The sequence below is a fragment of the Eriocheir sinensis genome, chromosome 5, assembly GCF_024679095.1.
Source record: "Eriocheir sinensis breed Jianghai 21 chromosome 5, ASM2467909v1, whole genome shotgun sequence".
Taxonomy (NCBI): domain Eukaryota; kingdom Metazoa; phylum Arthropoda; class Malacostraca; order Decapoda; family Varunidae; genus Eriocheir; species Eriocheir sinensis.
This window is the reverse complement of record NC_066513.1, coordinates 23,145,214-23,171,699: the sequence shown is the minus strand read 5'-3', so window position 1 is coordinate 23,171,699 and position 26,486 is coordinate 23,145,214. Positions and strand designations below refer to the sequence as shown.

General features: G+C 46.6%; 1 protein-coding gene and 2 long non-coding RNA genes across 24 annotated transcripts in view; 1 reads left to right on the top strand and 2 right to left on the bottom strand.

The window, feature by feature from the left end:
* LOC126985398 (centaurin-gamma-1A-like) overlaps positions 1–6,820 on the top strand; it is a 116,746-nt gene extending 109,926 nt beyond the window's left edge. For all 4 annotated transcript variants that reach the window (XM_050840206.1, XM_050840215.1, XM_050840225.1 and 1 more), the window contains 2 exons: positions 4,758–4,903; positions 6,584–6,820. The gene's annotated coding sequence lies outside the window, so the exon portion shown is untranslated. The remainder of the gene's footprint in view (positions 1–4,757; positions 4,904–6,583) is intronic.
* LOC126985413 (uncharacterized) lies at positions 805–2,426 on the bottom strand. 19 transcript variants are annotated; one of them, XR_007738693.1, is made up of 5 exons: positions 2,210–2,354; positions 1,933–2,153; positions 1,765–1,876; positions 1,597–1,708; positions 805–1,484 (listed from the first exon to the last, which is right to left on the bottom strand). It is a non-coding gene; the product is annotated as an uncharacterized LOC126985413 (long non-coding RNA). The 19 variants fall into 19 exon arrangements; XR_007738691.1 differs by having other exon boundaries at positions 812–1,428; positions 1,541–1,708; positions 1,933–2,044; XR_007738690.1 differs by having other exon boundaries at positions 812–1,484; positions 1,933–2,044.
* Positions 5,704–12,117, bottom strand: LOC126985408 (uncharacterized). The gene is made up of 4 exons (XR_007738689.1): positions 11,992–12,117; positions 11,090–11,244; positions 8,785–8,878; positions 5,704–6,652 (listed from the first exon to the last, which is right to left on the bottom strand). It is a non-coding gene; the product is annotated as an uncharacterized LOC126985408 (long non-coding RNA).
* Between the last annotated feature and the right edge of the window lie 14,369 nt (positions 12,118–26,486).

Genomic DNA, 26,486 nt, shown 5'->3' with positions numbered 1-26,486 from the left:
TTATTTCTTTGTGTTGATCCGTGCTGCTCAATAACGCGGCCCTGCCGCCACTACAGCACCATATATTATATATAACCCGGGGTGGGCAAATGTGGCTTGCGGGCCACTTATTTTTCTGCCGACACATTGTGGCAGGCTGGCTGGCAAGGCAGCAAGGTCGTCTCTTCACTTGTAAAACTGCCTTTGATAAATACCCCCAAAATTATTGATTCGGTTTGGAATTTGATGAGAGGCATAAACCCTCGGCCACATCTTCCCGTATACGGTCGGCAAATGCGCCACGACCCAAGTTGTAACGGTCTTGCTTTATGGTCGGCTACCAAAATCGCCGGCATGCCGCCGAGTCGTGCGCGGTTCGGTCGTATCGGGAGGTGCCCCTAATTCATTTTCATCACGTAGTCGCTAGTTCGACATGGTCATTCCAGCGATATTCCATGACCCTGTGGAAGCTCCTGGTAGCTACCAAAGGCATCGACACTCCTCTCCAATTCGCTATATTCAGTGTCCATACCTCACAGCCATATATTAAGACAGGGAGCACAAGTGACAAATTCGACCTTTGTCCTCCTGCATAGATATTGACAACGCTAAATACTCGTACTTAGCGAGTCCATAACGCTGTGTCAGGCCCATCCGTGAAGTGACTTCCTGGTAAGACCCACCATTGTTATGCACTACGCTGCGAAGATACGTGTAAGTTTTAGCTAACTTTGTAGTTAGTGGATTACCAGTTAGCGAAGCTAACTTTTCGGTTAGCGGTGCCCACCACTGCCCAAAAGTAACTAGTCATTCATACTGCTCTTTAGATGTACGTTATCACTAATCAAATAAATATTTTTATGAGCTCTATTAAGAGAGGCGGAAGCGTCTGAGAATACCAAACTGAATTTCCCGCTTTCGTCATCGCCTGTCATCAGCACAGCCCTGTCAACACCATGCAGGGCACCCTGGTCAACACAACCTTCCCCCTTCGCCATCAACTCACATTGGCCGGAGGCATTTTTAGATTTATTATCTTTTAGTTTTCCTCACATTGTTGGGTTCGACTCCCACAATGGCGTAGCGAGAAGCCGTCTGGTCCGGAAGTGGCTGCCCAGAGGAGAGCACCGACTCGACCAGCATCACAGGGACCGGGGAGACGCAGGGGCAGTGCTTCTCTTCGGCCTGGGAGCCACCAACACCACGACGACCACCGGCGGCCCTTAACACACCATGGGCGTCCTCACCAGAATAGCCCGGCAGTAGGGGGGAATAAGGGATTTGCCTCCATAATGGGATGGGATGTGATGTGGACATCTTCATACTCGACCTGTCTTCAACGTCATCTTTGTAATGGCCCGCGGTTCCTCCCGCCGTCGGCGTCACTTTCATCCTTCAAGTTAATCGTCATTGTAATGACCCGCGGACTCCTCCCGCCGTCGGTGTCACCTTCAAGTTAATCGTCATTGTAATGGCCCGCGGACTCCTCCCGCCGTCGGCGTCACCTTCAAGTTAATCGTCATTGTAATGGCCCGCGGACTCCTCCCGCCGTCGGCGTCACCTTCAAGTTAATCGTCATTGTAATGACCCGCGGACTCCTCCCGCCGTCGGCGTCACCTTCAAGTTAATCGTCATTGTAATGACCCGCGGACTCCTCCCGCCGTCGGCGTCACCTTCAAGTTAATCGTCATTGTAATGACCCGCGGACTCCTCCCGCCGTCGGCGTCACCTTCAAGTTAATCGTCATTGTAATGGCCCGCGGACTCCTCCCGCCGTCGGCGTCACCTTCAAGTTAATCGTCATTGTAATGACCCGCGGACTCCTCCCGCCGTCGGCGTCACCTTCAAGTTAATCGTCATTGTAATGACCCGCGGACTCCTCCCGCCGTCGGCGTCACCTTCAAGTTAATCGTCATTGTAATGACCCGCGGACTCCTCCTGCCGTCGGCGTCACCTTCAAGTTAATCGTCATTGTAATGACCCGCGGACTCCTCCCGCCGTCGGCGTCACCTTCAAGTTAATCGTCATTGTAATGACCCGCGGACTCCTCCCGCCGTCGGCGTCACCTTCAAGTTAATCGTCATTGTAATGACCCGCGGACTCCTCCCGCCGTCGGTGTCACCAAGTTAATCGTCATTGTAATGACCCGCGGACTCCTCCCGCCGTCGGCGTCACCTTCAAGTTAATCGTCATTGTAATGACCCGCGGACTCCTCCCGCCGTCGGAGTCACCTTCAAGTTAATCGTCATTGTAATGACCCGCGGACTCCTCCCGCCGTCGGCGTCACCTTCAAGTTAATCGTCATTGTAATGACCCGCGGACTCCTCCCGCCGTCGGCGTCACCTTCAAGTTAATCGTCATTGTAATGACCCGCGGACTCCTCCCGCCGTCGGTGTCACCTTCAAGTTAATCGTCATTGTAATGACCCGCGGACTCCTCCCGCCGTCGGCGTCACCTTCAAGTTAATCGTCATTGTAATGACCCACGGACTCCTCCCGCCGTCGGCGTCACCTTCAAGTTAATCGTCATTGTAATGGCCCGCGGACTCCTCCCGCCGTCGGCGTCACCTTCAAGTTAATCGTCATTGTAATGGCCCGCGGACTCCTCCCGCCGTCGGCGTCACCTTCAAGTTAATCGTCATTGTAATGGCCCGCGGACTCCTCCCGCCGTCGGCGTCACCTTCAAGTTAATCGTCATTGTAATGGCCCGCGGACTCCTCCCGCCGTCGGTGTTACTTAAGAATTAATCGTCTTTGTTCAATTTTCTTCTAAATTTGATATCAAATCTCAAAATATTGTCTCGAAGCTCCGATCTGGGAAGGGGACGAGAGGTATATCCTAAGATCAGGCCTGTTGATCATGCTGAGGTACGTACGTGCGACTGTGTGCAAGCAAGAGGTTGAACAGGTACGAGCACTCAAGTGATACACAGATAGGTACCTCTTCGGGAGCAAAATTTTGCCTAAGCAGTAATACTGCGAGGTTATAATACATATATTTTGTCAAAAGTAACGAAAATTTGTTTAGGGTTATGCAGAAAAATCTTCACATTATTCTCATATGGTTGTATCCATGTATGGATAAAATACATATTATTCTCATACTGTAATATTTTTGTATTGACAAAATACATATTATTCTCCAGCAATCGCCCACATGTGGCGTCACGAGTCGGGGCAGCTACGATTGTTTTAGTCCGTCCGCTTTGTTTACATACACACAGGGGAGAACAACTAGGGAACAGGGGGGCAGCCAGGAACACGACACCGGGCATGTCGGCGCGCTGCACATAGTTGTGGATATATGGGTAGAAAGAAAGCGCAGCTGTAATGTGTTCGCCAAACTTTGTCTAGCCTTACAAAACAGTTCAGACGCAATATTTTATTCCTCCATGTTTTTTCTTCCCTCCTCCCTTTTATATATCTTTGATCCTAACATCGATCATTATTAAAGTTTCGAGTACCATTGTCCAAACCATATTGTTAACATTTTGTATATTTCTCATTCTTGTATATTTCTCTCATTCTTGTGTATTTCTCTCATTCTTTTGTATAATTATCTCATTCTTTTGTATATTTCTCTCATTCTTGTATATTTCTCTTTCTTGTATATTTCTCTCATTCTTGTGTATTTCTCATTATTTTGTATATTTCTCTCATTCTGTTCAAATTTAACTTCGAATACCGCTTTTTCCGTTGATTCTCTCTCTCTCTCTCTCTCTCTCTCTCTCTCTCTCTCTCTCTCTCTCTCTCTCGACGCAGGAACACGTAAGAACAGGTAACATAAAGCCCAGGTGAACAAGGTGTGTGTTAGTGTTTGCATGTGTATTTCACCACGGCCTGATCACGAGTTGGACTCGCACTCGCCAGCAAATACCCTCCCGATAAGAGCAAGCAAGGCTCATTAATCGATCTCTGGATACTGCCAGGACCTCACACACCACACACGCCATCCCTCTTGCTCAAGAGTGAACAGTAACCACTCCTAGTCAGGAAAAACCCGGTCCGAGCCGAGCTCGAACCTCTGCCTGCCACGCCGTGAGGCCTGGTAGCGCAGCGCTTTTACCGACTGAGCTATCGAAGTGTGTGTAGCTATCGGTGTGTCTGTGTGTGTGTGTACACCACTTCTTATGCATTGAGTTAATACAACTTGTCTACCTAGTACGTGTCTGAATGGGACCCATTACATAAATTATCTATGATTCACATTGTGTACGTACACTGAATCGATGGTTTATAATAACATAATGTGTTTTCAAGTAATGTGTTTGAAATTGTCATCTCTACTGGACCAGGCAGCAACCAAGAAACGACGTCGTGTAAACGTCAGAGTTTGGTCAGAAATTCACCAAGAAACTACGTTCTGTAGCTAAACTTCACAGTTTGGTCAGAAAATCACTATGTAATTGTTACGTGCTGATGACGTAACTTTTAGACGGACAAAAATACAACCTAAAAGCTACGTGTGAAATGCCAGAAGAGCGTGTAACGAAACACACGAGAAATTAATCCAGACAAGGAAAGGTTTGCCGGCGTCGGGGATCGAACCCGTGACCAGCGTAACGGGAGAGCCACTCCTTTGCCAGTCGGCCAAAGAGGTACCCCCCTGGCTAAGTGGGTTATGGGAGGCTCGCCCATCAGCCAAGTCAGCACTACACATGTGTATAAACGTTTCCTGTTTGCTGGGTAGGCAGCACCTAAAAAAGATAGAAAAAATATAGCGGCATGACTATAATGATTACGTGACTGCAGCTTTGTATTTATTCTGCCTTATTCCACAGGTTGCGTCATTCCTGGAACTGGAAGAAAAACTGGAAGGCCTGGCTGAGGGCCGTCCAAACATTGCCCACGAGCACAAGGGAGATGGCCTGCACCTTGGATGAAGACAAAGCTTCGAACTCTAATTTGTTTAAGCTCAGAGAACCTTGTAAGTTTTAAAAGCAATCAAGTGTTACTATTTTTCTATATATCTCTGCTGCCCCCTCACAGGATGTGTCGTAAATCTGTGCCCACATAAGTAGTGTCTCCAATTTTTCATATTCCTGCCCTCTCCATTAGCATTTAATCCCTCATCTAACATGTTATCCAGATACCCTCTTCCTCAGTCCTGCCCTCGTACACATCACAATCTCATTCATTCTCATCCCAAGTCCAAGTCAGATTAGAGCACCACGTTTCACACATTCAACCTCTCCATAGTCCCCTGCCCACCCACATCCACACCAAAATTGTTACACTATTTTTTCTCTCCACTCCATCTCAGTACACCATATGCACCTCTTAATATAGCTATAATTTCTCCAGTGTGTATTGATTGCTGTGATACATTTCAAGTCTGCCTCTGAATCATCTGATAGAGTTGAAAGTATAATGCTATTTCTTATACCCTTCCTCACTGCCATACTCACACTTCTTTTCATAACCCTTTCATGTGTGCCCATCACTTCTCTCCCTTACTTTTCTCTCCATGCTCTCATAGGGTATAACCATCCCTAAGTACTTTCATTCAAATTTTTCATCTTATCTTCATTTCCTCCAACCAAATCATACACTGTGTGTGCTGTCTGACCTAACTGTATGCTTTTAAAAACCAAGCAGAATCTGCTGTGCTTACAGGTTTTAAAAACTGTACTAAGTCCACAGGTTTTAAAAACTGTACTAAGTCCATAATACTTCAAGCAGCCTCCGGAGAAAAACTGTAAGCATCTTGTTTTAAAAGAAACTAGCTTTAATAATCCCATTATTTATTGTCTTTCGGACATATGAGAAGGTAGAGGAATTGCAACAGTGAAAGATCTCTAAGTAACAACACCAATAGGTACCAGCAGTCAAATCCAGGCCTTCTGAGCATGAGTTGGGGCAGCATACCAACTGAGCCATTGAGGGGCTTAAAGGTCACTATGTCAGGGGCCACTTCTGTGGGACTTTACCCGTCTCCCCAGTCCCACACTGTGGCCATGAAGGAAAGATGACCCCCACAATGGCACATAGTGTTTATAAGCATTAGAGAAATTCCAGTAATGCAGGGAAAAATCTTTAAATGCAACACCGCTGAGTGCGTGGAATCTCTAACCCAGGCCGTCAGGGTAGAAACCGGTGCAGCTTACCAACTGAGCTAGAAGGTCACCGTGCCAGGGACCACTTTTGTGGCACTTTACCAGGTAGATATCTCAGTCCCTAACTCTGGACACGGTGCCCTTCCAGCTCATCAGTGACTCTGTTGGTATGCTGCCTTGACTTCTACTCCGAAGGCCTGGGTTCAATCCCTGGCACTCTGTGATGTTTAAAACCGGAGATTTTTAACTGCATTATTGAAGTTTCTCTAATGTATATAAACACTGTATCTGCCATTGGAGGTCAAGTTTCCAGCTACCATGGGTGAGGTCACATTTTGTTTAAGTCAACAGTGACCACTGGGGTGACAGTCAGGTAAAGTCTGGCAGATGCGGCCCCTGGCTCCATGACATTTTAACTCATCAGTGGTTCAGTTGGTACACTGCTGCCTTGACATCTGCTCAGAAGGCTTGCGTTCAATCTCGAGCACTGTAGTGTTGCATTTAAAGTTTTTGGGAAGCAGCTGATGAATATCTCCCATTCTCCCAAACAGGCTTCTCCATCCATCTCTCCATCCAGGCTAGTTAAAGGGGCTCGCAACACTTGCCAGCATGTAAAACCCCTGAAAGAAGCAATGACATGAACATCCTACTCCCACAAGACCCACTGTACCATTGAACAATTGGGAATATTGTAAATGTGTTGCCATGGATTTTTTATAATTATATCCTTCATATAATGCTTCTAATTTGTTGGAAAAATTGTTAAAATAAATATTCTGGTGGGGACATTTATCTAGTTTGATTTAAAAGACAAGCTTCCTGTTTATCTCCGGAGCCTCTTTAGGTATTTGTGACTTACAGTATAATTTCTTCGCACATTAGAGCCTCCAAAAGAGATTTGAAAGATATGCCACATTCTATCAATTTTTTTTGTAAGGCTTCTCTGTCATTTCTATGATATTCATTGAACTTCTAAAAATTTGTGACCTTTCAAAGCAGTCTAGTTCTATATTCAGGCTGTATCTGAGTGCAGTTAAAAGACGGGTGTCATTCATATATTTCCAAGTGGTAGGTACGTATCAGTAGAGGAGTGAGTTTCTATAGTCCGTAAAACCTTGGAAAAGCAGATAGAGTATAAAATTATCATTTAATGACACCTGACTTTCAACCAACACTCATAGCAGAAGTTGATGAATTCTGTAGCTCTAGTAAAGTAGTCAGCAAGGAGCATATATCAGCTGCTAATCAATCAACTGCGTGAATACCATAATCTATTGTGCTGACAAAACTACCACCTACCTCACAGGAAAGAAGACTACATTCACAAGATCAACACCATCCTCGATGATACCTCAAAACTCAAAAGGATTACTTGTAAGATAAATGACATGATGAGGAAGCGATCAACACCACATCTCGGCCACCAATGCTGCTATGAAAGCCCGCCCTTTCGACAAGCCTACCGGAGAGTAGTCGCCGGGTTACACCCATGGGAACTTTAAGAAACAAGCCTGGCAACCTCTTGCGCCTCATCATCTCCTAAATACCAACTCCAACTTACACTACAGCCAAGAAATTGAATGAACTGCTCATGTCATATACTCTAACAATTACAGTCTCTCATCTTCCTCAGATATTCTGGAAATCTTGCTTGATGCCTCACCCACCGAGGATCACAGCTCACTCTACAGTGAAAGCCTGTTCACTGATGTTCCCTTAGACAGGACAATAGGCCTGATACTTTACACAAGTTTGCAGAGTATACAACACCCCTAGATATCCTGAAAGAGAACCTCAAGACACTGTTGGACCTCTGCACAAAAGCAGCCCCATTCACATTACCCCAACCCTTAGACTCTGACCCCTCTCCCCACGCCTCCCTTATAAGCTACAGCTTAATGGACTGACCCAACTCACCCTCCCTCAACCAACCCTCTCTGACTCAACTCACCTTCCCAAGAATCAACCAGCTTAACAAAAAAGCCCCATCCATCTACTGATACCTACCTACCAAAAGGGAATATATAAGACACCTGTCCTTCACCTAAATTCAGAAACAGCCTCAAGATGGCACTGGACCGCTCCAAAACACCGGGAACATTTGGAGAACTTCTAAAGCTCGGTGAAGATTACAGAAAAACTGTACAGTAAAATCCTTACAAAAGAAAATCAATATGAAAAAATGTGTCATTTTTCTATCTCATTTGCCTCCTAGAAAATATCCAGCTGGCTATACAAACAAAAGTAAAATACTGTATTGAATTTAGTTTAATTCTATAGTCCCCTATGACACGCAACTATGTGATTTTCTAACAATATGAGCTAAATACTGTGCAGTCAACTTTGACCTTTCCTTGCTCCTTGCTGATCCACCCCAGTGCTGTTCAACCTGGGAAGACATCAAACTTAGGAAAAAAAGATTGTGGAAAGCAATAGTACTGGTGGGGAAAAAAAGTCATGGAAACTGAGTCTGTTCCATCTGTGTTACTGCGGTGGATAAGAGGCACAAATGTAGACACAAGATATTATTATTTAATAAAGGAAGTCACATGGCTCACTCAATAAACTTGTAAAGAAAAGTGATTGAATTGACAAGTTTTTATTTTATAGAAGAAAACTGGGGACCATCTTGAGTAGATAGCTTTTTCCATGTCCACAATAGGTGATCTTGCATTGAAAATGGGTAAAGAGCACTGCCACAAACTTTTCTACCACATACACCAACATGCATGCATGAGGCACCTCCACATACCTGCTCCCTCCTTGCCTTCCGTCCAGCTACGATGCAGAGGAAGATAACTGGTTTGTCTGTCTTCCAGTCTTCCTTTCAGCTTAGAAACACATTCCTGTAAAATAAGGGACATTATAAAAACAACTCTTAGACATAATTAAAGTGTGTGGAAGTTTATGTAGAGAGAATAAGACAGCCAATCCATCCATCCCTTCCTTACACTATCTCAAAGTTCCATTAAGAAATTCTTGGCTCAAATCAATGAGTTCCTAGCACTACACACTCCTACTTGATATCATTCAGGCTGACTCAACATTCAAATAAACTCCCTCTTCAGTCAATTTTAAGTAAATTACAGTACTCAACAAAAGTAGTATGTGGCAACCACTGCTCATGCAACAAGTTGATTCACAATATGTACACATGTAATTAGGTACTCTATTACTTAACCCAGTACCAGCAACAGGCCAAATTTTTTCCATGATATAAAGCCCCTAAAATAGATGATGCATAAACTGATCACAAATGCGTTGATATATATTATGAAAGGGTTTGCGTGAGTGATGATTTTTTCTCATTATTCTCGCTTAGAGGGGCCTTTAAGACGCATGATCCCCGCAGCTATCAAGTTAAAATTTAGCACTATAGGATAATACTGAAGCATCACTGAGGCTTGGAGATGTCTAGTAAATGAAAGGACGAAGTTTCTGATGGCCTAGCAAGGAATATTAGCCTGGGACAGACAGAGCCTCAAGTGTGGGAATTAACCCCTCCGCTGCGATTGGCACAAATTTCACCCTCACTGGTAGCCTGGTAACATATACTCCCAGGTCTTTATCTGCCTCTTTGGTGGATAGTGGAGTGTTATCCATGTGGTACTGGTATGCTGGATTTCCCCTCCCAAGGTGCATGACTTTACATTTTTCTTCACTGAATTGTAACAGTCTCTTGTTGCTCCACTCCTGTAGCTTGGTGATGTCTTTTTGTGGGAAGTCCGGAGCCCACATTCTGCTCCTTGAGATCCTTCTTTACAAGGTATCAGAGGTTCTCAATGGGACTGATGTCTGGGCTATTACCAGGCCAATCTCTTATAAAATACTTGGCAATTCTAAAGACTATTACCAGGCCAATCTCTTATAAAATACTTGGCAATTCTAAAGACAGGAGGCAAAGAGTTTGGCACTGTTCTGCCGAAACACGAGACCTTTGAGTTTGAAGGACCGAGGCACACAGACACAGTCACATAGCTCCAAATTTTTAGGGAGAACAGCAATTTTCCCAGAAAAATGACCCCCTACCATAAATGAATAAAGGTATTTAACTGTGGGTTTTATGTAGCATGGGCCAAGAGGATCACTCCCTGTGAGATGGTACACCACACTGCTTTGGATGCAAGGCATCATAAAGGTGCTGACACTTGTCCAAACACACTAGGGTTCACTTCCTTCACTATCATAGCTGTAACACAAGGGGTAGCCTCCACTGCATGCTTCATAATTCACATGGCATAGTTTACTTTAAAAACCCTTCTCTTTTAGCACAGCCATGTTGGTGGTTGGCATGCCTTTGGCTACGGATCCATGGGCCTGGGCTCAGAACCCAACCTGGACAGTCAATGTGCAGCCCACCCAGCTGTTCATCTTCCTTTTAGGGTGGTTGATAAATGAGTACATGGGTAAACAGTCTAACTTGGATGTTACACTGGTTTTGTTTCCTGGGGTAATAGGTTATTTTCAACCACAGCCTTGAAGGCCAATAAGATGGAGATGAGGAAAGAGGCCATGCACAGCTTTGGCATATGCCCACAAGTTTCATTTTTCTCTTAGGTAAGTGAAGTCAGGGGTACACACTATCAGTGCGAGTGGCCTCAGTGCTCATCTGTCACTTGAGCCTGCGGTGCGAAGAACCCATTACCCTGTGAAAGAGAGAGAGAATATTTAAAAAACTTAATGAATTTGAGGATGGACGTCCAGCAGCTGTAAAAGCAGCAGTTTTGAGTGGAGGTAGAGGGAGAGTATATATAGAAAAAAGTATAACATATGAAGAAATAAATCAAGCAACAAAAAGAAAAAAAAATGGAAAGGCTGCAGGAATTGATGGAATCAGAGCAGAAATGTTGAAGTGTGGAGGAGATGTAGTTATTAAATGGATGGTCAAGATATGTGAAGTAGCATGGGGGGGGCGGTGCCAGCGGACTGGACAATAGCCATCATTGTCCCAGTTTACAAGGGGAAGGGCAGCAGAGGGGAGTGTGGGAACTATAGAGGTAGCAGTACCACATTTTTTACTCCCAATTCTCAACAAACTCTTGAAAATTACTACTCACCAACTTTTCATAGAAGGCTCAGGAATATATAGCATTCACAAAAGCCTGCGTGGGTGTTCAACTGGGGCGACTTGACATGCTTTGCACAGTGCTTAGTAGACGGTGGAAGATCTTGTTCTGATGGATGCCTCGACCTCTCATCTGCTTGCCAGGACCTGAAATACAGTCTACCATTAGAACAATGTGTCATCGAGACGCCTAAAATAGAAAGTCATGCAAGTAAAGCTACACCTAATCACTTAATGACTGACCCCAACACTTTCCCCTCCAGCTCCGCCTGGTGCCCTTCCTCGTGCTCCAGCAGATGAGAACCCTGCCCACAACCCCGACCTAACCCCCGGGACTCGAACCTAGGCTCACCTGGGCTCACCACGCCCGCACGCTGACCACTCGGCCACCGCCTCCCATGAGAGAATAGTAATCATTTGGTGCTCGGTTTACTCGGTTTTGAAGAGTAATCAAAACCAAATTACTCGGTTCCCACATCCCTACTATCAACTCGATCACAACCATTACCACCACCACCTCTTCTTTAATATAAATTATAAGTCTTGATGGCCAATAGATTTGATGTAATTCCCATACCGCCTAAATTGTACCAGTGTGTATGGTCTGTCTAAATCTATGTAATCTGTGTAACTAAAAAATCCCCTATTTCCATATTCCTGAAGCAATATGGTGCCAAGATATGTAGAAAAGATGTAAATTTGTGTAAATCTGTAAATCTATGTAAATAAATGCATGTGTAAATTATGTAAATCTACGTAAAAAAGCCTCTTAATTTTATTACCATATTCCTTAATTAAGCAGTACGGTGCCAAGACATGCAGGAAAAAAATCCGATGTATTCCTCAGTGGTCAGTGGAGTGAGAACCAATTAGTGAGAATAAATAGTAACTCACCACCGGCAGCAGCAGGAGACGAAGAAGGCGCTGCAGGAGACAACCAGACCAGACATCATCCTCCCTCCAGGACCCTTCCTACACGACTGGGAATCTCCTTGCCCCTAGCCTACTCCCCTGCCCCTGTCCTACCCTCCCACCCCATCCTGCACCTGCCCCTCACCCCCTCTCACGTGATCCTCGTTCGATGGTTAAATTATTTACGGTAATTTAGAGCTAATTCCTTAGTTCAACGCAGTGTATTCGTAACAGCCCGAATTAAACTATAGCTACAGTCCAATACAATCCACAATGGTGAGGTTTTCTACTCATCACCAGACACACAATTAAGAGCTTTCCCGTTTAGTTTCCTCCAGTTTTTGAACTTAAATATGAACGCCAATTAAACGCTATACAAGGACGTTTCGAAATCTTTGGTATTGGTTTGGGAGCTAATCGCGTATTATAAGACTTTCGCTTCTCACATCAGTTATTTCTAAGGGCCAAAGAGGGGGTCAGTCGGGTTCTAATGAGTGTTTCTTTGAGCTCACGATACAGAAGAAGAGTCAAACTACCACCAGGGTCATAAAACTACTCATGGAAATGCCCACAACTCCTACGAAAGACTTGTCAAATATGTGTCCTTTGGGGGCGAAATAGATCCGATCCATCGTGGCGAACTGTGCAAGTGCCCCTTAGCTCACCTCACTGACGTCGTTTTCATTAGTACTTCCGCTACATTCCCATTGTCAACTACAACCTACATACAATAGTAGTCAAGAAGTAAAATCTGGACGTAGGTAGGAAAATTAGGATAGAAAGTTAGGGTCATATTCTTTAACATATCGGCGAGCAAGCACATATATTTGACAAGGCTTTCGTTGGAGTTACGGCCATTTCCAGGGGTAGTTTAATGACCCTATAGTTTGTTTGTTTGACCTTCTCCGTACCATGAACCTGAAAAAAAAACCATGAGAACCCGGTTAATTTCCTTTTAGACTTTAGGATATTTATATGAGAGGCGGAAGCGTCTGAATATACCGATCTCAGATACTATAGATTAGATATATGTAAGGAGAGGATGTCCAGGGAGGTTATACTTTACTGGGCTAGTCGGTGATTCAGCAACCATATCCTCATTCAGTGATAACGAACAAACCGAAGCCCCTGAAGAAATAAAAGAGATAAAAAGGGCATACCGGGCAGGAAACTCAATGTGCACTAAATCACTCATAGGCAGTCCCTTCTGACAATGTTGCCAGACTGTCGTACTCTGCCTCTTATGTTTGCAGATTTCCGACCCAAAAACTGCTTTCATCACCCAAATAACTGCATTCATATATGGTTATCGTTTAAATGGTTAATTATTGGTGTTATTTGGCAACAGTTATGGGCCAGAAACCGGTAAATACGCGGCTCTGAGTACGATAATCTGGCAACGGTGTCCCTTCACCATAAGGGATCAAAACTGTCATTTGAACTCCCTCGCTAGTGCACTCGCTACCTCCAACATGGCGAGGGACTGTAGTCAGGGTAACGACCGCAAATCTCGACGATAACCAATCAACACTTAAGTACTCAGCCTTTCCTCCCAGCCCCCTGCGCGGCCCCTCGGCGTGATGGGACACCTCGGCCGCCCACGGATTCAATTTAATTTGTCTTGTCTGTGCCGACGGACGCTGGACAAGGACATTCACTTTCCCGGAGACGCCCAAGATCTCCATTTCCTCCTCACTCGCTGTCGTCGGTGTGAAAATGAGAGTACAATAGGGAAGGAGACTCTACTGTTTATTAATGCTTATGTTTCGGGGAGTTTCGTCGAACCTTCCTTTGTCAGGTGTGATTACCAATGACGTGTGGGTCTCCGGCTCTACCTGCCACGTAAATAACCCAAACGGGAGGCTTCACGGAGGAGCGACGCGGCCCTGCAACGCTAATCCCAATTTACGGGCGTGTGGAGGGTAGATTGAGCCGTGTGTGTATGTGTGTGTGTGTGTGTGTGTGTGTAACCCTTCATAAGTCTAGATTTACTCTCACTGACACACACACACACACACACACAAGCCCCCCCCTACCCCCAACATACGCACAGAATGAATAACAGATCGTCACTTCCTCCATTATTCACCATCGCCGCGGGGCATGATTGGAGAGTCTAGGGGGACGGATAAAAATTTCATCCCGCCGTCCCAGGCCTGAGTGCTGCGAGCGGGCTAGGCGGGGCTGTTCGTGCTGTGCAACAAATGATGTCACTCGAGCGCCTCCCCCCCCCGGCCCCGCGCCCTTCAGCTGCCTCTCCACCTCAAGGACTTCTCCGGCGGGGACGAGTTGCCCATTTAAATGCTTAAGCGTCGCCGGTGTCCTTGACAAACTCATTAACCTCAGGAAGGCAGCAGAGAGGCTGAATAACACAGGGTGAAGAGTCCCAGTAATTACAGTGGGGAGAGAGAGAGACGGGAGGGAGGAGGGAGAGAGGAGGGTAGAAAGGTGAAAGCCGAAGCCGCATCCCTCATTAATGTTTATTTATTTACTCTTTTTGTCGTGTTTATATAAGGATCTAGGATGTCTTGGTGGCCGACCTGTGCCAACGCTATTTCCTCAAGGATGAAAAGGCGAAAAAAAAAAATCATAGGCACATAAATATTTTAGTGGCAAGAAAGGGCTTCGAAAATACACAAGAAAAGGTAAAGAAAAGGGAATGAGGATGGAAGAAGTCTGTGAGAAAGCTTGGTAGACAGTTTCCGTGGGCAATATTTCATCCACATATATAACAAAAAAGATGACATAACAAGAAGATAATATACAACAAAAAGATGACACATAACAAAAAATGACATATAACAAAAAGATGACACATAACAAAAAGATGACACATAACAAAAAGATGACATATAACAAAAAGATGACTTACATTAAAGAGGACCAAAAAACGGAATACAGGAGTGGTATGGAGATAGGGGACGAATGAAGGGGATGAATGAATGAAGAGAATGAATAATGATCGACTAATTGCCAGAGCTGGCTACCTGCGCACACACCTGGCTGCCGAGTGAAGAGGAAGGGAAGGAGAAGGACTTGAACTTGACGGCGAAATAAGTTTGGATGATAATACTGAAGTCAAGAAAGTTTGTTATGGAGTAAGGGTGAGGACTAAAGTTAATGACTCTCTCTCTCTCTCTCTCTCTCTCTCTCTCTCTCTCTCTCTCTCTCTCTCTCTCTCACGTGTATGGGGAGCCTCGGGGGTGGAGTGGTGATGAGTGGCTGAGTGGCAGACAACACGAACACACAAGCATCCTCTTCTGTCTTCACCGTGTCTGATGTGCTGCAGTTGACGGGGCGCGTGTGGGGGAGAAGAGGGGGGCAAGGGTGCAGGTGGAGGTGGAAGAGGCGAGGATGAGAGAGAATATGAGGCTGGGGGTGTTGAGTTGGGAGGTGGTGCAGGTGGAGAAGATGGAAGAGGGGAGATGATACAAGGGACGTTGAAGGTGAAATTGTCAGTGGATGGAAGGGCAAAGGTGGAAGTGGAGAGAGTTGGAGTGTGTGTAGGTGGAGGGGGTGGTGGTTGGGGGTGGCTGCGAGGGTGGAGAAGAGGGGAGATGATACACGGGGGTTTGAAGGTGAAACTGGAAGGGGTGGGAAGTGCAAAGGTGGAAGTTGAGGGAGTTGGAGTGTATGTAGGTGGAGGAGGGAGGGTTGGGGGTGGGGGCTGCGAGGGTGGAGAGGAGCAGCGTGGAGAAGGGCAACGAGACAATATACAATTAACTCGCAAACCTATTCTGTCAGTCAAACCAGACCGCCATACTCAAGCCTTCACACACACACACACACACACACACACACACACACACACACACACACACACACACAAATATTCAAAGACCTATTTACGAGACTATTCCGTGACATTCTAAATCAATTAATACAAGCTAATACGTCTTCGTACTTAATAAGATATATGTATACAGTACCTTGAACACGTCTAATGAGAGCCACAGGTATAAACGTACTATGTGATTGCCTATACCCTGAAACGATAATTATAGACGATCGGATTCCCTTTAACGATAATTGGAGCCTTAACAGTAGTACCAGAGATGTATGATAAACTGCCTTTCTCTCTCTCTCTCTCTCTCTCTCTCTCTCTCTCTCTCTCTCTCTCTCTCTCTCTCTCTCTCTCGTTGTAAGGGCAAGATAATTAAATACCTTTTTTTTATCATTCCAAAACTCACTTTCGTTACGGTTTTGCTTGAGAGAGAGAGAGAGAGAGAGAGAGAGAGAGAGAGAGAGAGAGAGAGAGAGAGAGAGAGAGAGAGAGAAACGAGAAATGGAGACGGAGAAAGCGATAAACAGACGGAGAGCGAGAGAGCCACGAGAGAGAGCGAGGAAGAAAGAGAAAGACGAAAAGAGGGAGCGAGAGGAGGAAAAAAAGTTAAATGAAAAACAGAGGGCGGAGGTAAGTGTTGGGACGCGAAGCATTGTGTGGGCCGGCCCGTCTAGGCTCGCGGAATGCACAATTTGCCAGAAACAAAGGCGCGCCATATCAATTTCTTTCTGCGGCGGGCGCGACATAGCTGACTCTGGAGGCAAAATCACGCGGCGGGATTTTCTGAGGTGGAGGAGAGAGTGTGCGGGAGAGTGAGGTGGTATGTGTGCGTACGTGTGTGTGTGAATGTGTGTGTGTGTGTTGGAGGTGCTGTGAGTTCAGGTTACACTAAAAGATGGTGGTGGTGGTAATGACTGGTGGTGGTGGTGGTGGTGGTGGTGGTGGTGGTGATCACACTTCGCAAAGCCCAGGTCATTAGTTACAAGAGAGCTAATGGCAGAGGTTGAGGCGGTGATGATGATGAAAATGGTGCTGGTGGGGGAGAGGAGGTGGAGGTGGAAATATACGTGGTGGTGGCGATAACCTGCAGCAAACTGGTGTGGGTAGTAGCGCTGGTAGTGGTGGTGGTGGTAGTAGTAGTTGTAGTAATGGTAATAGTGAAAATGGAAGCTGTGGTTCATCATGCCAAAGCGAAAAGATGTCTTATACCGATCTAGTTATGTAAGGCGTGAGGGTAGCAAGTAATATTGGGAGCATATGCTATAGCTGCGCGTGGCCTCGGTGCTCATGTAAAAGCTAAAGGGAGCTATTAACAAGCGTCATACATGCAGGTGTCAAGATAAAAATATAGCGCTCGGGTTGTTACAAGGCTTTAGCTATGCAGGGTGGCGCTGGGGCTGCAGATAAAATAAACAAGAGATTCCCTACACGGGGGTCCGGTAACACAGAAGGGGCTTGGGAGGGACAAAGTGACAAAGTGCAAACACAAGCATCCTACACTCCTGCACGTGTCTGCTCACCAGGGGCGGGGTAGGCAGATAATCCCGATGACAGATATACCAGACTATCGTACTTTGAACATTGTATTTTTCCGGTTTCTGACCCTCAACTATTGCCAAAGAACACAAATGATCAACGGTTGTAACAATAACTATAAAATGAATATCATGATCTGTGCGGGAGCGACAGTTTTTGGTCAGAAGTCGCCATTGATTACAAAATACGGAGTGCGACAATCTGGCAACGTTGGGTGCAGGCGCCACAAACGACTAATGAAAGGCTCTCCATCGCCCTATCGTCGTCTAGTTACACAGGCTGGCATGTGGGCGGCGGTACAATACATCATCACGCCGTCAGGGTACACACGCTCGCAATTAGTGTTCTCCGGTTCGAGCCCCGGCTCCACAAAACACGCCACCCCTAGTGCTGAGCCTCCATCCATCTTGTGCCGTGCTGTGCCGTGCTGTGCTGACTCTGCGGTTCCGCGACGCCGTAAATGTGCTGTTAAAGGGAATGATTCACCCGGCGATTACACAACGAGAGAGAGAGAGAGAGAGAGAGAGAGAGAGAGAGAGAGAGAGAGGGAACGCTGCTGGTTGGGGTTTCGAATGGACTCACTTATTAGGATTTGGTTTCAGTGTGTCGGACGTGAAGCTCAGATGGAGAACACTTTGCTTTTTTTAACAACTCGGAAGCGGCCGGAGAGTACGTACGGTGATTGCCCGGAATGGTTTTGATGGATGTAACTGTACGGTGTTAGAATGGACGTTGTTTTGTATGTGGTTTTGTGTGTGTGTGTGTGTGTGTGTGTGTGTGTGTGTGTGTGTGTGCTAAACGCAAAGCTAAACCGAACAGAATTTTTTTTTTGTAATAATAAGACGAAAATAATAGGAAAATGTATACTATATATAAAAATAAAAAGTTTTCCTACATTATTTTTACGTCGTTCATGCAAGTCATTGAGTCAATCCTGCCGTGATTCTTTCCTTCGTTCCTCCGTTCGTTCCTTCTTTCCTACATTCCTAACTTACTTCTTTTCTTCAATCATTCATTCACTTTCATTCCTTTCTTTCTTTCTTTCTCTCTTTCCTTCCTTCCTTTCTCTCTTCTTACCTAATTTTCTTCCTTCCTTACTTCCTTCCCTTCTCCTCCTTCCTCCTATCCCTCCTTTTACTCCCCTCTTACTTCTTTCCTTCCCTCCTTTAATTCCTCTCCTCCTTCCTCTCATCCCTCCTTTCATTCCCCTCTTCCTCCTTTCCTTCCCTCCTTTCATTCCCCTCTTCCTCCCCTCCTTCCCCTCCTCCTTTCTTTCGTCCCTCCTACCGTGGGCGCGTCGGGGTTGCCTCTTGCCCTCTCACGCCTCAAGGGGCACCGGTAGCCTCGCTCAAGGGCCGGTAAGTGTACGCTAATGGGTTTTAGTTTGCATGGTATTAATTTCCAGGCTTCTGCGCGTCCACGGCTCCCCTTCACTCCTGTCCCCGGGGTCGGCAGCCTTTGCTTTCACCGGGGAAGGTCTCAGCCTGGAGCGAGGTCGATGGGCGAGGCATGTGCATGGCAGGTGAGGTAAGGGGAAAGGCCGCCTGTTACCCTGCCACCCTGTCGCCCAAGGTCTATGCAGTCGTCTATCTAGTCAGGTTGAAACTTAGTATGGTGAGTTGATTTGGACAGAATTATAAAGTGACGGGGATGGGACGGCGAGCTTTAAGGGTGGAGAGAGTATGGGAGTGTGGAGGTGGAAGGGGTGGGTGGTTGGGGATGGTAAAGGTAAAGTTGGGGGCACAAGCTTTGTATCCAAGAGAAGATGGGGCCACTATAAACACTTGCCTGCGCCATGACGGGCTAGGGCCGACTATCATCCAGGCCCCTCAATCAAGCCTACCGGCGCTATAGGCTCAAACATAAAAAAAAAAAAACTACATCTGCGAGTGGCTTCAGTGCTCATCTCCGTCACACTGGGCCTTAAGCTTGTGGCGGAAAATAGCTCATTACCCCGGGACACATGGCCATTGTGAGCTCTGGGTTCCTGCACTTACCTTCCTTAGGGTGGTGGGGGTAATAATAAAAATACCTAATCATTTGCCTCAATCCGTCAAAACGTTGTGACCCTACAGCATCCTTGAGAAATATTGTGTGACGGAGCCGTGTTATCCCAGAGTCCACATTGCCTTCGCGACCTGTCCATCTAGCTAGGCCTTGCGCCGCCCTGCCATCCTCTGAAGACCTGCCGCCCAATTGATTTTCACCCCGCCCTGACCCGAGGCAAGCCAGACCGAGGCAGTTAAAGAGGAAATTGTGCATGAGAGAAAGTAAGCGATTAGACACAAAAGTTACCTCAAATTACAAGACCTTAGCGTGTTGCACCCAGGATCCTGGTTGAGCCTTCGTTATAAGGCCCGTTTTTAGAAGAGAGGAGAAGCATGTTTAATTATGAGATTGTACGAGGCAGTTTTTTCAAAGAGATTGTCGAACATCAGCAATATAAGCGAGTTTCTATGTTAAAAAAAACACACCTTATGTCATAGCTGTAGCATATTCCACTTATGCAATTTGACTCCCATGTTACCGTGTTTGAAGTGTTACAGTCTTAAGATACTTCTTCTATGCGAGGATGTCTACTGGAAATGAACAATATGTGACAGGTGCAAGGACGAGGCAGTGTAGGTGAATCAGGTGACTCACACAGGGCGAGGACAGGTGAGGGATGTTGGGCAGGTAAGGCTGTCCGTGTACTGAGATTGGGACAGGTGTGCTGGCGAGAAGATAAAGAGAAAAAGAGAGAGATAGAGATAGATAGACAGACTGATAAATAAATAGGTAAATGGAGAGAGAGAGAGAGAGAGAGAGAGAGAGAGAGAGAGAGAGAGAGAGAGAGAGAGAGAGAGAGAGAGAGAGAGAGAGAGAGAGAGAGAGAGAGAGAGAGAGAGAGAGAGAGGGGGGGGGCATAAAAAACACCCTAGTGAGAAAAAAGGAAAATAAAACAAAATAAAAGGGCAACATGAATAGGAGGAAAAAAAGAAAAAATAGAAGGACGAAAAACAACACAAATAAGATAACAAAAAAAGAGCAACATAAAAAACGAAGGGAAGGATGAAAAACGAGAGAAAAGGAAGATCACCAGAACAAAGACAAAGGGACAGGTAAACGTAACCAGGTGAGAAGGAGAAGTAGGAAGAGGAGGCGGTGGAGGAGGATGCGGGCGGCAGGGAGTCAGGGAGGGAGGGAGGGAGGGGGCGCAGGTAAGCATCGGGCCCACAGGTGAACGCAGCCACCCAGGTAAGGGGAACTCAGGGTGATGTTCTGTCTCCTTTAAGTGTTGGTCCCCCTGCGTTCGTCATTGATCTATCGCCGCCCCTCCCTGCCGCACCTCCCCTCTGCCGCCCTGCCCTCTGCTCCCTCACCCTGCCGCCCCTCGCCCCCTGCCTCTCTCTCTCTCCTACCATTCGTATTTCTTAGGTAGCGTTGGGCGCCTCCTATCTGCAACGTGATCAGTTATTCTTTACCGCCATCCTACCTACCTATCTATACCTGATCTCTCTCTCTCTCTCTCTCTCTCTCTCTCTCTCTCTCTCTCTCTCATCACGTCGTTAGTTCATTAGTGGTAATCTTCATCTCCCTCACAGCCTCAGCATCTCTATCTTGTCTCCATCTCTCCTCCACTTTGTCTCTCTCTCCTCCGAACTTCTCTCCCTCTTCCCTGTCCTCTCGTTTCTTCCCCCTTTTCTATTTCCGAGTTCTCTGCACCGTCTCTCTTCGCTGTCTCTCCCCTCCCTCCCTGCCACAATTTCTCTCCCTCCCTCTGTACCATCAATCCTCTTCTCCGCCCTCCGTGTAACTTGTTTCCTTGCTCTCCCCGCTCGGCACTCACTTCCACCTTGTTTCTTCACTTTTCTCTGTCTCCACTGTTCTCAAAACTTTTCCTTTCCTCGCTGTCTCTCTCAATATCCCCGGAATTTGCACTCGTATATTACTGGGGAGGTCGACGGCTTGCAAAACGATGGAGTGACTTAGGTTTTCTCTCTATTGATTTTGTCCCTCGGAAGGTGTTCGGGTCCTGGGAGTTTCATCTGGGCGCCAACGGGATGTGGTCTGCGGGATGCTGAGGAGATTCGACTAAAATATATTGAGTTCTAAGTTGTTTATGTGCGGGTTTTAGGTTTTCCGTTGCTTTTGTGTCTTTTTATTTTAATGTGTCAATCGCAGGTGAGTGTTTTTGGTTCGTACGTGTCTTGGGGGTTTCATTTGAGCACCAACGGGAGGGGATTCGACTAAAATATATTGAGTTCCAAGTTGTTCATGAGCTTCTGTTTAGGTTTTCTGCGTCTTTCCCTTGCTTCTTATTTTCACGTGTCATTCGCAGGTGCGTGTTTTTGCTTCGTGTGTTTGCTTCGTGCTTTATTAACCCGCCTCACCTGTTGCTGCTCACCTGTTGTGGATCTCCAAGCAGCGCGTCGCCTGTACACGGGCCGCGGGGTGGGATGGGGTGGGGTGGGGGGCGAGGGGGAACGCTCCGACGCCCCCTTCCCCCTTCCGCCGCCGCCTGTTATGTACACTAAAGGAGCAACACACACACACACACACACACACACACACACACACACACACACACACACACACACACACACACACACACAGAGGCTCCTTTCGCCTTTTCAATACTATACAAATATTCACTAATTAATACAAACGCGTCATGGTATTTGGTGAAGGAGTCTGTCAGCTTATCATTGTTCTGTAAGAATAACAACAGTTGATAGTTTTGTATTGCTGTGTTCCGATATTTGAGCAGAAAAAATGAGACTATTTTGGGGGATTGCTGTGCAAGCCGCGAGCGCCATGGTATCTGAAAAGGGATTACGTAACGATATCTTTGTACTGTGAGTGTCAGGCTCCGGGAGTATTGCTGAGGCGGGCGGCAGGGAGTACCGAGGGAGAGGCGGCGCAGTTGAGTTCTCTGATCGTGGCTGAATCTGAATGGAGATTACGCGACTACTTTTACAGTATAATGAGTGTCATTCTCCGATCATTTCGCTGCGATGAGCAAGCGTGTATTGAGGCTCCTGAGGGACGAGGGAGAAGAGAGGCGCAGGTGTGCGTGGCGCGGGTCAGTGGCGTATTGACAAGGCTGTATGTTGGCCTCAGCAGATTCTATCTCGTTACAGGAATCTGTCAGACACTTGTCAGGTTAACGGGGTGCATGTCGCTGGCAGCCGGGCCCTTCCTCCCCTTCACCTCCCCTCCGCCCGCCTCCCTACACCACCCACTCGAAGCCTCGCCTCCCCACAGCCCATCTGCTGCTGCTCCTGCTGCCGCTACCTTTACTGCTGAGCTGGCGTCCCCTTGTCAGGCCGGAGCACGGGCGAGGGACCTCCAGACACTGACAAGTATAAACTGTGTAATTCTAGCGCCGGCGAGACAACAGTGCTTATTGTTGTACACCATTTTCCTGCAGCGCATTTTAATTCAATAGTTTCAACCTGTACTTAGCTCTTGCTCGTCTGGCCTCAGCACGGCGAGGGACCACGAAGGGCTGACCTGTGTGGAGTGAGTGATGCTCGAACTGGCAAGACGTCGATGCTTTACGCTGCATGTCATTTTATTTCAGGGTAGCTGTGCCTATTTCAACTATTTCGATTTTTATTCTCTCTAAAAGAACGGCTAACTCACTGAATGGTCGAGTTTGTGAAGCAAGTGTGGACAGTGATGCTTCAACCGGCAAGACAAATTATTAACGCCATTCGCCATTTTCTTTTCGTGTTTTCATTTACTCCCTAATTTCAACTTTTCTTTAGCAACCAGTTTTCAATATTCATATTCAGTGAACTAATGATTTCAATCTATATGAACGCTGCAAACAATTTTCATGCTAATTTTTCATCCAATTAAATTTCAACTTTCATTACGTCTCCACTAGCGATGAGCTCACTCGCTGGGAAGGATTATGGAGCAGGTTCAACGCTAAGCATCCCTGCAGCTCCCACGCCAACATACAGGCGACGCAATAAACATTTACCATCAACCCGGCGTGAAATAAAGGTGCGTCTGGTTGTCTCGATGCAAATATACGGTTTTCATGCATCTTTCCACGACCTGCAGCCAACGGCCCTATGCCTAAAGCCGCACAATCTTGCCGCAAACACAGCAGTCACGCCGCTGGGCAAGGGGAGGCGGGGAGACAGAGGGGCTGCAGGGCGTGGTGGTGGCGGTGGAAATGGCAAAGGGGAACGACCATAGAAATAAAAGTTAAGTAATTGCAAGCACCACCCACACTCTAGGCACACAGGCAAAAAGGAGAGCGAAAAAACACGTGAAACAGCGAAAAGGCAACTATACTCGAAGTTCACTGATCTACACCAATTTCAACGATATATAAAAAAGAGAAAACGAGAGCGAAAAAATACTGAACTACCCCTCCTGACGCAACAGAAAACGGAGTGCATTGGAGGAGGGTCATAAGTTTTCCTGTGCCGACCATCCCTCCTCCTCCTCCTCTTCCTTCAGGGGTGTAGGGAAAAAGACAGCGAATATCCCAGCCCCGCCGCGCCCCGCCCCACCAAACTGCAGCCATTTTTGGACACACAAAACGACTCTATACTTCGGGATTTCCCTTCAGGTCGGCCTGAGTATATTTATATGCAAATGCGGGGCGTCCAGTGTCGGCAAGGCGAGGGTCGGGGTGCCATTATTTGTCAGCTTACGGTCGTTAACTGGTGAGGAGAGGGGGGAAGGGGAGGGGGGTGAGGGTCCTGTCTCCTCTCCCCCTCCCCTCCCTCGTCCGGCCCAGCACCATTACTTTCCCTCCCTCACCTGTCTCCATACACCTGGTTTTGCTCACCTGCCCCAGTCCCTTTCACCTGTATTTATGTTTCTCATCACCATTCCCTTGCCTATTTTACCTGTCCCTTCCCCTCTTCACCTGGTCGAGTTAATTCACCTTACCTGTTTCACCTGTCCCTTCTTCCCTTCACCTGGTCGAGTTAATTCACCTTACCTGTTTCACCTGTCCCTTCCTCCCTTCACCTGGTCGAGTTAATTCACCTTACCTGTTTCACCTGTCCCTTCTTCCCTTCACCTGGTCGAGTATGTTCATCTTACCCATTTCACCTGTCCCTTCTTCCCTTCACCTGGTCGAGTTAATTCACCTTACCTATTTCATCTTACCTGTCCCTTCTTCCCTTCACCTGGTCGAGTTAATTCACCTTACCTATTTCATCTTACCTGTCCCTTCTTCCCTTCACCTGGTCGAGTATGTTCATCTTACCCATTTCACCTGTCGCTTCTTCCCTTCACCTGGTCGAGTTAATTCACCTTACCTATTTCCCCCGTCCCTTCTTCCCTTCACCTGGTCGAGTATGTTCATCTTACCTATTTCACCTGTCGCTTCCTCCCTTTCCCTGGTCCAATTAATTCACCTTATATGTTGAACCTGTCCCTTCTATCCTCGTTCACCTGGTCCAGTCCCATCACCTTAATTACCTCACCTTTCTCCTTCCCTTCACCTTTCCTTGCTCACCTGATTTCGACTCCTATCCTTACCTCATGCATCTGTTCACACCTGTTTACACCTTGTCCAACTCCCATCAGCTCATTTACCCTGCATTCCTCTTACATTTTTACTACCGCCCATTATCTCCCCTTCTTCACCTACTCCCATTCACCTCACTTCACCTACCTGTAATTACCTGTTCCCCGATCAACAAAGCTCTCACGTGAATGACTGAAGTGTGTGTGTGTGTGTGTGTGTGTGTGTGTGTGTGTGTGTGTGTGTGTGTGTGTGTGTGTGTGTGTGTGTGTGTGTGTAAAGGAAGCGAAGGAAAAATGATCCACCCAATTCAGTTACGTTTTTTTTTTTTATTTTGTCCAGGTTTTGTTACGTTTTCCTTCCCTTCGGTGATTGATGTTCACTGATGACGTAAAACTCTTAAGTAAATGACCGAAGGCTTGTTTGCGAAAGAGAAAACAAGCGTAAAGAAAAAAAAAGAGCCTAACGATTTATTTAGATTTTTCACTACTAGTTTTTCTTTTTAGTGTTCTGACGTTGAGTGAAGGGAAAAAAAAGGGGAAAAAAAAGTGAAAATGAAAAAACGTGACCTCTCAGGCAAATGACTCAACGTAAGAAAATACACTAGAGAGAAGACGAAAAATGAGGATTCTTTTGCAGCGTACTTTTCTCGTGCATTTTTCAGCAAAGTGACACGAAGCTAAACAGAAAGAACGCGGGAGCAAAAAATAAAGCATAAAAGGGTTACATGGGGGAGAGGGAGACGAGGAGGAAGACGAGGACGCAGATACCGGGAAGAGAGGATGACGGAGGGAAAAGAAAATGAAGAGAAGGAGATGATGAGAGGGAGACACGGTGGAGAGGAAATGAAGGTAGAGAGACAGAGATGAGGAAAGGGAGACAGGGAGACAAGGAAAGGCAAGACAAGAGGGAATGGATATAAAACGAGGGAGACAGGGAGACGATGAGAGACAGACACGGAAGAGAGGAAATACAAGGAAGGAGACAAAGATGAGAGAAGAAGATAGGCAGACGAGGACATACAAGACACGGAAGAGAGGAAATACAAGAAATAAGACAAAGATGAGGGGAAGAAGATAGGAGACGATGAAAGACGGACACGGAGAAGAGGAACTGACGGTATGGAGGGAGGCAGAGGAGATGAAGAAAGGTAGACAGGGAGACGAGAAGACATAGACAGAGACGAAGAAAAGGAGACGTCAGACTGGGATTGGGTACAGCGTCACCAGGTTATCGTACTCAGCACAAGAGATTTTCCGGGATCTAACCAATAACTATTACAAAAAAAGCATCAATAATTACCGGTTTTATCAGTAACTTTAAATGGATATAGTTATTTGAGTGGATCAGACAATTTTGGGTCTGAAGTGGATAAATGCAGTGTTCTGAGTGCGACAATCTGGAAACGCTGGTTGGGTATTCGGGCGTCGGGCTGTCCCTCTCTGGCATTCCCTGGCACTCCATGGCGCTGGGCTGGAGGTGCCACGCTGGGATAACGTGTAGCCGTGTCGGTAGCAAGCCTGATTTCCCCCGTGTCCGCCAGACTATGAATATACGACTTTACTGGTATTCTTGGGCGTGGCGGCGGAGGAGGGCTGGGGAGGGGAGGAGGAGGGAGGAAGGGAGAGAGGAGGGAGGGAGGAGGGAGGAGGAGGGAGGAGGAAAAAAAGGAGG